Source organism: Sorex araneus, chromosome 5 (genome assembly GCF_027595985.1).
Source record: "Sorex araneus isolate mSorAra2 chromosome 5, mSorAra2.pri, whole genome shotgun sequence".
NCBI classification, from domain to species: Eukaryota; Metazoa; Chordata; class Mammalia; order Eulipotyphla; family Soricidae; genus Sorex; species Sorex araneus.
Genome location: NC_073306.1, coordinates 106,591,304 through 106,606,026, shown reverse-complemented (window position 1 = coordinate 106,606,026; position 14,723 = coordinate 106,591,304). Strand labels below are relative to the sequence as shown.

The 14,723-nt window shown below is 37.0% G+C and overlaps 1 protein-coding gene across 1 annotated transcript in view; it reads left to right on the top strand.

The window, feature by feature from the left end:
• Window positions 1-14,723, top strand: part of CTNNA3 (catenin alpha 3) — a 1,605,010-nt gene that overhangs the window by 1,448,991 nt on the left and 141,296 nt on the right. The gene's annotated exons all lie outside the window — the stretch shown is intronic.

Sequence of the window (14,723 nt, the reverse complement as noted above, 5' to 3'; positions counted from 1 at the left end):
TTTGCATATCAAGTTAATTGTGAAAATTACCTAGTTACTCATTGAACTCTCAATATAGTGCATTATACAAAGTAAGTTCCCAGTGATAGTTATGATTATCATTTATAGTCATAGAATCAATAGTATAATTATCATTATTCCTTATTAACATCTAATTAGTTCAATTCAGTGAAAAGATTTAGTGACAGATAGAAAAGATAAAAGTTTACTTATTTTCAGTTACTCAGTCACCTAAAATGGTATTTTTCTGTCACCAAATTTTTATTAGAAAATTTGATTTTATTAAATTTCTATTTATCACTGATTATTAGATTATTGGGCTGGAGTGACAGCACAGCAGGTAGGGTATTTACCTTGCATGTGACCAACCTAGGTTCGATTCCTTCGCCCCTCTCAGAGAGCCCAGCAAGCTACCGAAGATATCTTGCCCGCATAACAGAGCCTGGCAAGCTACCCGTGGCATACTCGTTATGCCAAAAACAGTAACAAGAAGTCTCACAATGGAGACTTACTAGTGCCCGCTCAAGCAAATCGATGAGCAACGGGATGACTGTGACAGTGATACTGTGATTTGGTTATTACTAGTCCTGACTAGTCCTGTAGAAGATAGTTCATGTTGGGAACTTTCAAGAGTTGCATGGAGTCTGTAGTACTTTTATTCAAGCCAGAAGGAATTCTGGGTTAAAAAGTCAATTCTTGCAAATGCTAGTGGAATTGGAAATGGATTTTTCTAACAGTAACCTTTGTTCATGTGGTCAGTGAAGTGAGTGAGTAGTTCACTTAAATTGATGTTGAGCCACTGGGCATGGAAAGTAGATACCTGGACTTCCCAGTTAATCTGTAGGATAAATTTTGTAAAAATAAATATATCCTTTTGGACACTAGAGATAGACTGATATGTGGCTGCTCTTATTCTGCCTTATCACATGTTGGTAATGAAACCCTAGTTGAGAGCCACAAATGTAGAAAAATCAATATGATCATCTGAAGAGATGACAACTTTCTATACATCCTGGCATAATTTATAACTTCAGAGAAGTTAATGCCCATGAGAGTGTTTTATGAACTTTACAGTCATTCACTAACAAATTGAGCTTCTTTTTACTACTGTTTTTATTTGTAATTTTCTTTTTTGGAAAATCATATAGATCAACTAGTTGACCATCTATTTATGGTGGGTTATGAAGTCTATTAATGATATTTGATTTCTTTTACCATTTGATTGAGGTACCAGGATTTACAATACCATTGGTTATTACTTTTTATGCATGTTATTCCAGCACCACACTCATCAGCAAAGTACCTCCTTCCCTCCACCAGTGTCCCAAAGTCCCCTTCTAGCCACCTCACAAAATGCAAACTTAGTTGTATAGATGACATCTCATTTCTACATGAAATTGATTTTTTATAGTTCTACAACTTAAGACTCTTTTGCAAAGTCATTACATGTGGCCATGTAGAAATTAGCCTGAAATTATACTACTTCTGGGACTTGTGCTTCACTATGCATAGTTTTGTAATCATAAAGTTCTATTGGAACACCTTTAGGTAACACTCTCACCATTTTCTCATAGCAAGATAAATCTATGACCATTGAATTTTCTGGGAGCAACCTGGTCACTCTGTTCTCTCATAAATCTCCCCTGAATAAATTCTAAATAGCGTGGATCTCATTCATTTGTTTCCTTAAGGCTTTATTAAGTTAAAATGTGGAATCCCTGTGGAAACTGTTTAGACATTATGATACATGTATGAGGCATTATCACCCCACAGAACAACCCTTGACTAATTTCCTCTTCCATTCCTTGGATGAAACATTTTAAAATGTATTTTCTATAGATCCTCAAAAGTTACCCAGGGAGACCAAGCCCTGATTTTTACAGCAGTGATCTAATTAAATTCAATCTTTGAATTAGTTATCTCTTCATTTTTTTCTGATGCATTTTCCCCCAAGGTTCCAAGTTATATTTTCTAAGATCTGTTTCCCAAATTAACTGTCTTCCATTCTCAGCCACTACTCTTGGGGAACATCAAGATATATAGTCACTTCATTTACACTGTTGAATTATCACATTAACTTTTCTACACTGATATTATTCTGGCTTTATTAATAAAATCACAGAGGCTCAGTTTTATGCAACTTCTGTAGTAAGTGAATTATGTTTTAGACTAAGAACTTTAGTAATTACCACTTGTCAATTCACTGGGGACATTGTATAAAAAGGCTGGATTCACTGCTAACAAGCAAACAACCATCCAGAACCTCAACAAATCCAATATATCATGTATGGAATGATAGAAAACAGAATTAAGGATGCCATAGCAGTCTGCAAAATGTAGAAAAAAATACACATTTTCTTTTACATTTGGAAAAGTACTATCTAACATAAAAATCAACACCAATTACTGCTTATAATTGAACACCTAATGTGATTTTGCATCTTATTTTGTTATCATTGCTGACTGGGAGCTAGCACAAAACTGTTTCCAAAATGAATTATATGACCAGTATCAAAACCATTCTTAGTTAGAATTTTGATATACATTTCAGGCAGCTTTTGTCTCTAACAGTTTCATATTTCTTAAACTTTTCTCCATATCAAAACATTTTGACACTCTATCCTTTTTCTTATTATTGTTTTGAGGTTCATATCTGTGAGCTCTTGGGAATTCCACCCGATTCTGTCTTTGGAACACTGAAAGTGCTTGAAAAAGTATATGGTGATAGGAATTGAAACTAGGGTTCCCGCATGCATGTGCTTTACCCACTGAACTAACTATCTATATGGCCCTCTGTTTCCATATTTTCTCTAAAAATTCTAATTATTTTTCTTTTGATTAGGCTAATTGTGTCTTTTGACACATTTCCCATGCAGCATTAATGGAAAAAAGTCTATAAGATTTTAAATAGGAAAACATTGAGAATATTTTAATACTCATGTCATAACTCAATAAAGAATCTCAGGCCACTACACAAGACAAGTGTGTAGGTTCCTTTGTATTTGCTATTGTTACTAGGAATAATGAAAAAGGACTACAACCAATTTTAGTCACTTTTAGTAATGAGAGTAAGTTGTTTATTTTCTATTATTTTCCTCTCAGTACCTATCACTCTCAGTACTTTTGACTGAACGTCTATTATTGCTCTCATCAGTGACTAATGCTACTGGGAATTGTAAAGGTCTGTAACCAACAAATAATGGTTTAGAGCCCATGATCAATGAGAGTGAAATATTGAAAGAACAATAGTACATGCCTTATTAAGTGGCAGAGGAACACCAGTAAAAGATGATAATTATTTTAGTTATTCAGCAAGAACACTTACTAAGTAGTATCACTGTATCACTGTCATCACTGTGTCACTATCATCCCATTGCTCATCAATTTACTTGAGCGGGCACCAGTAACGCCTCCATTGTGAGACTTGCTACTGTTTTGGGCATGTCGAATATGACACGGGTAGCTTGCCAGGCTCTGCCCTGCAGGCGAGATACTTTTGATAGCTTGCCGGGCTCTCCAAGAGAGGCACAGGAATCGAATCCAGGCTGACAGTGTGCAAGGCAAACGCCCTACCTACTGTGCTATCGCGTCAGCCCTTACTAATTAGTACTGTACTTAATATTCAGTAATCAGATATTCCAAAGTGATGCAGGTGCATTATTCTACTATAGGTTTCCATAACATTCTTCAGAAAGCTCCTTTTTATTGAATCTTCGTGAGATAGAGCATTACAAAATTGTTCATAATTGTGTTTCAGTCACACAATGTCCCAACACCCATCCCTTCACCAGTGTAATTTCTCAGCATCAACGTCCCCAGTTTCCCTCCCACAACTTCAAGCCACCCCGCACCCCAGCCTGCTTCTATGGCAAGCACCTCTCCCTTCTCTCTCACTTTCTCTTTCTCTCTTTCATTTTAGGAATTATAGTTTGTGATACAGATGCTGAAAGGTTGTCATCTATGTTCCTAATTTACCTGCTTTCAAAACTCAACTTTTGTCCAGAGGGATCATTTCCAACAAGTATTATTATAATGGAACCTTCTCTATCTTAACTACTCCCCATCTCCCACTCCATTGACCAGTCCTCCTGGCCCATTTTGCCAAACCTTTTATATTACTTGCATACTGCTTCTTTTAATAACCCACAAATGAATGCAGTCATTCTATATCCCTCTTCTTCTCATTTCACTCATTTCACTCGTCATGAAACTCTCCAAGCCTATCCATTTATAGGCAAATTTCATGACCTCACATTTCCTAACAGTCATGTGATATATCTCATGTTGGTGTACTATAGTTTCTTTACCAGTCATCTGTTCTCAGTCACTCAGGTTGTTCCCAGATTCTGTCTATTGTGAAAAGTGTTGCAATGAACATAGAGGTGTAGATGGTATTTCTGCTATGTGTTTCTGAACCACCAGGTTATATTCCCAGAAGTGGTATTGCTGGGTTGAATGGGAGCTCAATTTCTAGTTTTTTGAGCCATATTCATACTGTTTTCCAAAAGGCTGATCTGTTAGTATTCCCTCTAGTAATGAGGTCCCTTTCTCCCCACATCCATACCAGCACTGCTTGGGCTCGTTCATTTGTATGTTTGCTAGTCTCTATGGTGTGAAATGATATCTCATTGTTGTTTTTATTTGCATCTCCCTGATAATTCATGGTATAGAGCATTTGTTCATGTGCCTTCTGGCCATTTGAATTTATTATTTGAGGAAATTTCTGTTCATTACTTTTCCCCAGTTTTTAATGGGGTCGGGTGGGTGCTTTTTTATTATAAAGTTCTGCCAGTGCCTTGCCTATCTTTGATTATTAACCTCTTATCTCGTGAGTATTGGGTGAATAGTTTTTCTAATACCATGAGCTGTCTTTGTATCTTGGACTCTGTTTTTTTTTTTTTTTTGAGGTGAAGAAGCCTCTTAGTTTAATATAGTCCCATTTGTTAATATTTGATTCCACTTGCTTAATCAGTAGTGTTTCATCTTTGAAGATACCTTGAGTTTCAGTGTCATAGAATATTTTGTCTGTGTTTTCTTCCATGTACCTTGTGGATTGAACTGGAGAGATAGCACCTTAGATAGGGCATTTGCCTTGCACGAAGCTGACCCGGGTTCAATTCCATTCCTCATGGAGATCCTGACAAGCTACCAAGAGTAGCCTGCCTGCACGGCAGAACCTGGCCAGCTACCCATGGCGTATTCAATATGCCAAAAACAGTAACAAGTCCCACAATGGAGACATTACTGATACCCACTCAAGCAAATCGATGAACAATGGGATGACAGTGCTATGACGGTGATACAGTGCTACTTTATGGATTCAGGTCTGATGTTTAGGTCTTTAGTCCATTTTGATTTGACTTTTGTTCATGGTATTAGGAAGATGTAAGAGTTCAATTTTTTATATGTAGCTGTCCAGTTTTTCAGCACCTCTTGTGAATGAGGTATTCCTTGCTCCACTTTATATTTCTTGCTCCCTTATCAAAGATTAGGTGATTATATATTTTTTAGTTTGCGCCAGGATAATCAACTCTATTCTGTTGGTCTGCAGGTCTGTCTTTATTCCAGTACTAAGCTGTTTTAATTACAGCCGCATTTTAGTAGATTTTGAAGTTGGGGAAGATATGCCTCTAATTTTTTTCCCCCAAGGATTGCTTTAGATATTCCTGGGAGGTTATTGCTCCATATTAATTTCAGGAGTGTTTGATCAAGTTCTCTGAAAAATATGTTATGGATATAATTGTAGGACCCTCATTGAACCTGTGTAATACTTTGGGGAGTATTGCTATTTTGATGATGTTAATTCTCCCAATCCATGGAGATTCAATCCAAAACACATCCCATGATGTGTTTCCATTTCCTCACATCCTCTTTTATTTCTTGAAGTAGCATTTTAAATTTTCATTTACAGGTCCTTTACCTTCTTAGTTAAAGTTATTCCAAGGCACTTGATTTTCTGTGGCACAATTGTGAATGAGATAATTTTTAAAAAAATATCATTTTCTTCTCATTCATGATTTTTATAGTAGAGTGACAGGTTGTATAGAGTGACAACCTGGCACTCTACTAAACAAACCTATTGTTTCTAGGAGCGTTTAAGTAAAGATTTTAGGGTTCTCTAAGTACAATATCATGTCATCTGCAAATAATGAGAGATTGATTTCTTCCAAAAATCTCCCTGTTTATACTGTTTTTTTCTCAGGGGTGAAATTGGCAAGTTTTATCTAAAAAACTGAAGTTTGGAAGATTTCTGGATATAAACTATTAAATAATAAAATTCTTAGAGTTCCTGAAAACAAGGTTTTTGACAAATCATTAAAGAATCCTAAAATATTATACTAAGAAATGCTGTCATATATTTTATTTAAATGGATTAAAAATGTAAAATTTCATTTTATACTTTATAGTTTGTACAGTTTCCAAAGTTGTATGGTACATTACACAAGTTCTAGAGTTTGGTCATTAATATTTGTTCTTGATTTTACTAATTAAAAAATTAAACTCAAGGAGTTTAAGTAGCTTTTGCAAGTCTTACAGATTGGGATAAAGCCCAGTTTCTGGAACCAACCATACTTTTGCTAGTACTGAACCTGTAAAGTGTAAATGTGGAATGTCATTGTCTTTAAGTTCTCATTGAGGCCCACTCTCAATACAATCCATATATGGAATAAATGCTATAATTCCACCATTATAAAGATAAACCATGAAATTGAAGATGCTACATATTAGAATAACATGTTTAACCTTCACATATTTATAAATTATCTCAAATTATAATGGATCAACAAAAACAAAAATCACTATTGGAAAATGAAATATTTTTTCTTTTTTATTTAATCACCATAAGATACAATTACAAGATTTCATGTTTGAATTTCAATCATACAATGATCAAACATCCATCTCTCCACCAGTGCACATTCCACTCCACCAATCTCCCCAGTAAACACCCCCTTTCCCACCCTCCCCCTGCCTCCATGGAAGACAATTTCCCCCATATTCTCTCTCTACTTTGGGGCATTATGGTTTGCAATACAGATACTGAGAATTTATCATGTTCGCTCCTTTATATAATTTCAGCACACTTCTCTCATCCCAATCGATCCCTCCAACCATCATTGTCTTAGTGATCCCTTCTCTATTCCAGTTGCCTTCTCCCCCGGCTCATGAGGCAGGCTTCCAACTATGGAGCAGTCTTCCTTACCCTTATGTCTAATGTCTTTGGGTGTCAGTCTCATGTTATGTTATTTTATGTTACACAAATGAGTGCAGTCCTTCTATGTCGTCCCTCTATTTCTGATTCATTTCACATAGCATGATACTCTCCATGTATATCAACATATAAGCAAATTTCATGACTTCATCTCTTCTAACTGCTGTATAGTATTCCATTGTGTTTATGTACCAAAGCTTCTTTAACCAGTCGTCTGTTCTTGCTCACTCGAGTTGTTTTCAGATTCTGGCTATTGTGAACAGTGCTGCAATGAACATATAGGTGCAGATGTCATTTCTACTGTGCTTTTTTGTACCCTCGGCACATATTCACAGAAGTGGTATTGTGGGGTCATATGGAAGCTCGAGTTCAAGTTTTTGAAGGAATATCCACATTGTTTTCCAGAAAGGCTGAACCAGTCAGCATTCCCACCAACAGTGAAAGAGAGTCTCTTCTACCCCGCATCCATGGCAACACTGTTCGTTTTTTTTTTTCCTTTTGAATGTGTGCTAGTCTCTGTGGTGTGAGAAAATATCTCATTGTTTTGATTTGCATCTCCTGGATGATTAGTGATGTGGAGCATTTTTTCATTTTTGGCCATTTGTATTTCTTTTTAAGGAAGCTTTGTTCATTTTTCTCCCCATTTTTTTATGGGGTTGGAGGTTTTTTCTTGTACAATTCCACTAGTGTCTTGTATATCCTGAATATCAATCCCTTATCAGATGTGTATTGGGTAAATATTCTTTCCCAGTCCGTGGGCTCTCTCTGTATTTTGGTCACTGTTTCTTTTGAGGTGCAGAAGCTTCTTAGTTTGATGTAGTCCCATTTGTTTATGTTTGTTTCCACTTGCTTGGTCAGTGGTGTTTCATCCCTAAAGATGCTTTTAACTTCAATATTATGGAGGGTTCTGCCTACATTTTCCTCCATGCGCCTTATGGATTCAGGTCTTATATTGAGGTCCTTAATCCACTTTGATATGATTTTGTGACTGACATTAGACAGAGGTCAGAATTCATTTATTTTTTTGCAGGTAGCTATCCAGTTTTCCCAGCACCACTTGTTGAAGAGACTTTTATTGTTCCACTTCACATTTCTTGCTTCTTTTTCAAAGATTAAGTGATCATATATTTGAGAGTATATGACTGAATATTCAATTCTCTTTCATCTGCAGGTCTGTTTCTAGCCCAATACCATGCTGTTTTAATTACTGCTGCTTTGTCGTACCATTTGAAAATGGGAAGGTGATGCCACCCATCATCTTTTTCCCAAGGATTGCTTTAGCTAATCATGGGGGTTTATTGTTTCATATGAATTTGAGAAGTGTTTTGTCTTTTTCTTTGAAAAATGTCATGGGTATCCTTATAGGGAACACATTAAATCTGTATAGTGCTTTGGGCAGTATTGCCAGTTTGATAATGTTAATCCTCCCTATCCATGAGCAGGGGGTGTGTCTCCATTTCTTATTGCCCTCTTTTATGTCTTGAAGTAGTGTTTTGTAATTTTCCTTGTATAGGTCTTTCACTTCTTTAGTTAAGTTGATTCTGAGGTACTTGGTTTTCTGAGGGAACCATAGCACAGTGGGTAGGGCATTTGCCTTGCACGCGGCCAACCCAGGTTTCATTCCTCTGTCCCTCTCAGAGAGCCCAGCAAGCTACTGAGAGTATCTCGCCCACACGGCAGCGCCTGGCAAGCTACCCATGACGTATTCAATATGCCAAAAACAGTAACAAGAAGTCTCACAATGGAGATGTTACTAGTGCCCGCTTGAGTAAATTGATGAGCAACAAGATGACAGTGATACAGTGATTGTGAATAGTATTGTTTTTTAATGTCTTTTTTCTCCTTCATTATTTGTATATAGGAAAGCCATGGACTTTGGGGTGTTGATTTTATAGATTGCCACTTTATTACACAAACCTATTGTTTCTTGGAACTTTTCTATATCAACAATAACAAAAATCACTATAGGTAAATGAAACATTTTTGAAACTACTGATGTTCAAATTTTGCTAGCCTCCTAGCAGCATCACTTTACCTAAGTGGAGCAGAGTGTAGGGCAAGTTGAAAAATACTTCAGAAGGTGTTGTACAGCCATGTTCTCCAAGCATTAAATCTAGAGAACAGTGGTAGTAACTTCTCAGTTGGTCTCTTATCACATTGGCCTCTGTGACATCTCAATCAAGTGATATAGCAAACATTTCGGAAGTTTTTCATAGTTTATTCTCTGCAACAGGGGAATCAATGACAGTAGAGACTTGGAAAATACTGAAGTGTCAGCGATGTGGAAGCTTAAATTAAGTTCCCAAGCCTATCTGAGGGATAACTGTGGGTTTAGAAAGACTCTTAAATAAATGGGTTGAAAAAGTTGGGTTGAAATATAAAATGGGTTGAAAGAGAGTTTTAAGAGTGGAATGGGTAAGCAAGTTACTTGTCTTTTCTAGTATTTATAATATTGTATAGAAGCTAAGAATATGGACATTGGAGTCACATAAACCTTGATTTAAATCTGCTTTTCACCAATCACTACAGTACAATTCTATGAGTGTTAGTTTATATTTCCGTATCATTGTAACACTGTCATCCCATTACTCATTAATTTTCTTGAGTGGGCACCAGTAATGTCTCCATTGTGAGTCTTCTTGTTACTGTTTTTGGCATATCGAATATGCCATGGGTAGCTTTCCAAGCTCTGCCTGGATACTGGCAAGATACACTTGGTAGCTTGCCGGGCTCTCCAAAAGGGGCAGAGGAATCGACCCTGGGTTGGCAGCGTGCAAGGCAAACACCCTACCCGCTGTGCTATCGCTCCAGCCCTTTATATTTCTAAACTGCTCGTTTATAGAACACATATACTAAAATCGGAATGATACAGAAAAGATTATATTTCTAAAGTTCAATTTTATCATCTGTAAATTTTGATAAAATTGTGATAATGTATCCATTTCCTACATGTTTTTAAAAATTTAGTTAGGTTTCTGAAAATATATTCATTCCCTGACACAGAAAATGCTAAATACTTTTTTGATATAAAAATGACTACCATAGTGTGTGGATTTGTGTGTCCTGGTGTTACTTTTGGCTTCATTTGAGTCTTTCAGAAAGCATTTTGAATACAGATATTTTAGTTGTTTAGTATGACCCTAACTTTATGGTTTTGTAGTAGTTAAAACATTTACATCTGGGCGGGATACCGGGGCAGTCCCAGTCGGGGCCGGTGCTTGGCTCCGGCCGAGTTTCGGCCCGGGTGCCCATGCCTCTGCACAGCCGGTGGATGTGGAATGAGCGGGAACCAGAGACAGCTTTAGGATTTGGGGTTCCAGCAAGTGCTTGCACCCATGTATGGAGACTGTGACCTAAGCTTTTGCCCCACGCCGGCTAATGGAGGACATATCCTTCCTTCTTGGTCTCTCTCCCCTCCGGGAGATGGTGTGGTGTCCGACATTTTGTGGGTCCTTTGAGAAGGTATGAACTTTTGGCGCGGAAAAAAAAAAAATGTGCTTTGAACTTGAAACAGCCGCGGGATACCGGGGCAGTCCCAGCCGGGGGCGGTGCTCGGCTCCGGCCGAGTTTCGGCCCGGGTGCCCATGCCTCTGCACAGCCGGTGGATGTGGAACGAGTGGGAACCAGAGACAGCTTTGGGATTTGGGGTTTCAGCAAGTGCTTGCACCCATGTATGGACACTGTGAACTAACTTTGGCTACATGCTGTTCCAGGAAGGGAAATGATTCATTTTCCAACTTAAATCTCGGCGGACTTAATTACTATAATACAGAAATTGTAAACCACGCAGCCGCGGTAACGGACTTTTTATCTCTTCATTCTCATCAGTGGAAAACTTATTATCAAATATTTCCTTGTTAATAGAGCTTTATTCTTGGGGGATAAATTCCAACAAAAAATAGTGAGTCTGTTTTGAAACTCTAACAACAATAGTGAGTTGTGTGTTGAAATCTGGAATGTAATCAAGGTAAAGAGAAAAGGAAGTGTAATTATCACTCACGCACGGGGGGGCTGGGGGGTGAGGGGTGGGATGTATACTGTTTTTTTTGTTTTTGTTTTTGTTTTGTTTTTGTTTTTATTGGTGGTGGAATATGGGCACTGGTGAAGGGATGGGTGTTTGAGCATTGTATAACTGAGATATAAGCCTGAGAACTTTGTAACTTTCCACTTGGTGATTCAATAAAATAAATTAAAAAAAAATAAAAAAATAAAACATTACATCTGGACACTCAAATACCAAAAGTTATTTACTATTATTTTTTTCTTCAAAAAGGGACCAGTCTTGGAAGTTAAAGAAAGATAACATAAATATTATTCTTAATGATGTTTGACTTTTAAATATAGCAGTATTTACATAGTAATGCAGAGATAAAGAGTAATGAAAAAAGCAGTCCTTGCTGTTTAATAAAAATGAATTTGACCTATAATTGTCAATTTTTTCATTTTCTTTAATGTTTATTGAATTTATAGCCCTGCACTGAGATTTTTTTTTTATTTTTGCTTTGTGGAAAATTGCGTGCTTGGCCACCTATTACTCTATTTCTCTTGGAGTCTTCAATAGAACTATGTTGTTATACAGGGTTTAATATCCTACTTTAGCCGCCCAGATGAGATCCGGAGCAGCCACACATGAAACGGCTCCTCTGCTCCTTAAAGACTATGATCCTGGAGAGTTACTAATCACTTTGGGCACCCAGTGGCTTCCTATAGAAATGCATCTAGACTGTGAACTGAGCTACAACCCCATGCCATCCTGGGAGGGGAAAGGTTTTTCTCTCTCAACCGTTTCTTTCGGCAGAGGTGGCAGCAGCAATGGCGGTGGTGCCCACATGGCAACCACCATCTTCTAGAACCCACTACCCAGAGGTATGAGCTTGCAGTGATGTGGCGTGCAGGAGATTTTGGGATGGGGGTGTTAGCGGCATGCTTTCCGACCAGACAAGATTCAGAGCAGCCACACACGAAACTGTGAACTGAGCTAAAATATCAGAAATCCAAATCCGCGCAGCTGCGTGAGCTCATATATTCTTCATTCTCAGCAATGGAAAACAAATTATCAAATGATACCTTTCAGTAGGTTTGATTATTGGGGGAAAATTCTAAATCAATAATAGTAATCTGTTGAAATATTGAATGTATTCAAAATATAGAGAGAATAAAGTGAAGATCATTAGCCACAGAGGTAGGGGATTGGAGGGGGGGTATACTGGGGTTCTTGGTGGTGGAACATGTGCACTGGTGAACGGAAGGGTTTCTGATCATTGAGTGACTGAGACTTGAATCTGAAAACTGTAACTTTTTTCAAGGTGATTCAATTAAAAAAAAAACCCTACTTTAATGGTTTCTACTCAAATTACAAAGAGAAGTAACAAGTCATTCTGATATTAGAGAAAGTTTTGTAAGAAGCCATTTAAATTACTATTGTTTTTCTACTCTTGTCCTAGAAGGACATATGTCTTCTTCTCAGTCAGTTTGAAATCCAAAGAGGCATAAAATGTAAGTCAGATATTTTATTGGTTTCAAACAACTTATTTTTTTATTATGGTATCTTGTAGATAAAATGTGAAAAGGGAACATATTTTATAGTAGTGAATAAAAAGAATATATTAATTTAAAAATATTTGAAGTAGTGTTTTCCACATGTTAAAGTTTGTTTAATGTCTATAATATTTAAAACAAATTATTGGAACTGGGGCATGACTTGGTGGTTAAAGCACCTATCTTGTGAGTGTAAAACTACAAGCTTGATCCCAGTGCCACCTGCATACATGTGTCTTAGTCCTAGAAGCTCCTCCTATTAGTGATTCCTGGCACTACAAGTGAACCCTGGTCGCATTGCTATAGAAGGTCACAACCCCCAGTAAAACAACACAACTAGAAGGCTGTATAAGTACCAGGGCAAGAATACTTTCACCTGACAAACACCAAGATTTGGAATAGATGTCTTAGAAAGCACAAGCAAATAGGTCGTCACCAAAATAAAGTGTATATGCAACCCATGGCTGTCATATCATCAACAGGAGAAGGGAAAGAGGAGGAAAATCACTTAAAAACTTACCAGGGGCTAGAGTGATAGTACAGCATTTAGGGCATTTGTCTTGCACATGGCCAATCTGGATTTGATTCCCAGTATCCCATTTGGTTCCCTGAGCACAGCCAGGAGTGAGTACAGAGCTAGGCATAAAGCCTGAACACTGCCAGGTGTGACTCACAAAACAAAACTAAAGAAATTACCATTTCAAGGGATAATCCCGAAGTTACAGTGATTGTCTTGGGCGTGGATGATTCTAGCTCAATCTTAGAACAATATATGGTCTCCAGAACACCACCATGGTTGCCTCCTGAGTACAGGGACAGAAATAACCCATTACCACAGCCAAATGTGGCCCAACATCTCCAAGTACCATTTTGCCAGTAGTTATGTCATACTTAGATTGATAATGTTATGCTGTCTTTTAAAAGATGCATTGCTATATTTATCAATTTCAGTGATACAAAATTAAAACAATAGTAAAATGTAGCCTTTATGTGATCACTAAGATTTGTTATAACTTTGATATTTATTTATATGTGCATTAATGTGAAATTCTGCTGTCTTAAATAATAATGTTGAGGTCATTGAATCTATATACACTCTGTAAATAGAAGAAAATTAGGACAGAAATAAGAACAGTTGCCTAGGTTACTGGGCACAACCTCAAAATGTCAACAGCAGCAAATGAATTGGAGCATATCAAATCTTAAAATACTGAAGAAGATTCTTCGTGCAAAAAGAATCAGCCCACGTGCACTCTAAGTTTATGCTAGTAATAAATTCTCCTCACTGCTGCTTTTTAACAAGCAATCACTGAATAAACTGCATGAAAATAGGAACAATGCAAAAAAGAAATTCTCATAATGGGTAGCTTATTTTAAATATTTGAAACATTTTAATAGACCCTATTTATTACCTGAATACATTTTCAACTCAAACTTTTACTCAATTACTATACGGATGATGGTGAGACATGACCTCATTACTTCCTCATGATATCATTTGGTTTAGATTACTGTGAAAAACACAGCTTGGGTAAACCTGAATGAAATCACAGTATTCTGCAGCAATATACTAGGCTGTCCATTTTCTCATCATTGTTTCTATTACTTCAATTATGTGCTTGACAATAACTCTGCCCTCTACTAGTCTAGGTTGTTATTCTCAGTGATTTGTGCTTTCTTTTTTTCTTCTTACCTCAAATTAGCTTTTTAAGCATTAATGTTCCTACTTTTCTGGACATTCTTATATAGTCCTGAAATTTTAAACATGACTACAGCAAAGTCCTCATTCCATAATACAAGGAACTTATATTTGCCCATCTTTAAGAGAACTTCAGATTGCACTACTGTTTCAAAGGATGAATATAGAATTTCACCCCACAAATCTACTCGAAATAGCCAAATATTTTGCATTGGCTGAATATGTCTGAACCTGTGAATATCTATTTTTTAGTTTCTTTTGTAGAAACTTTTT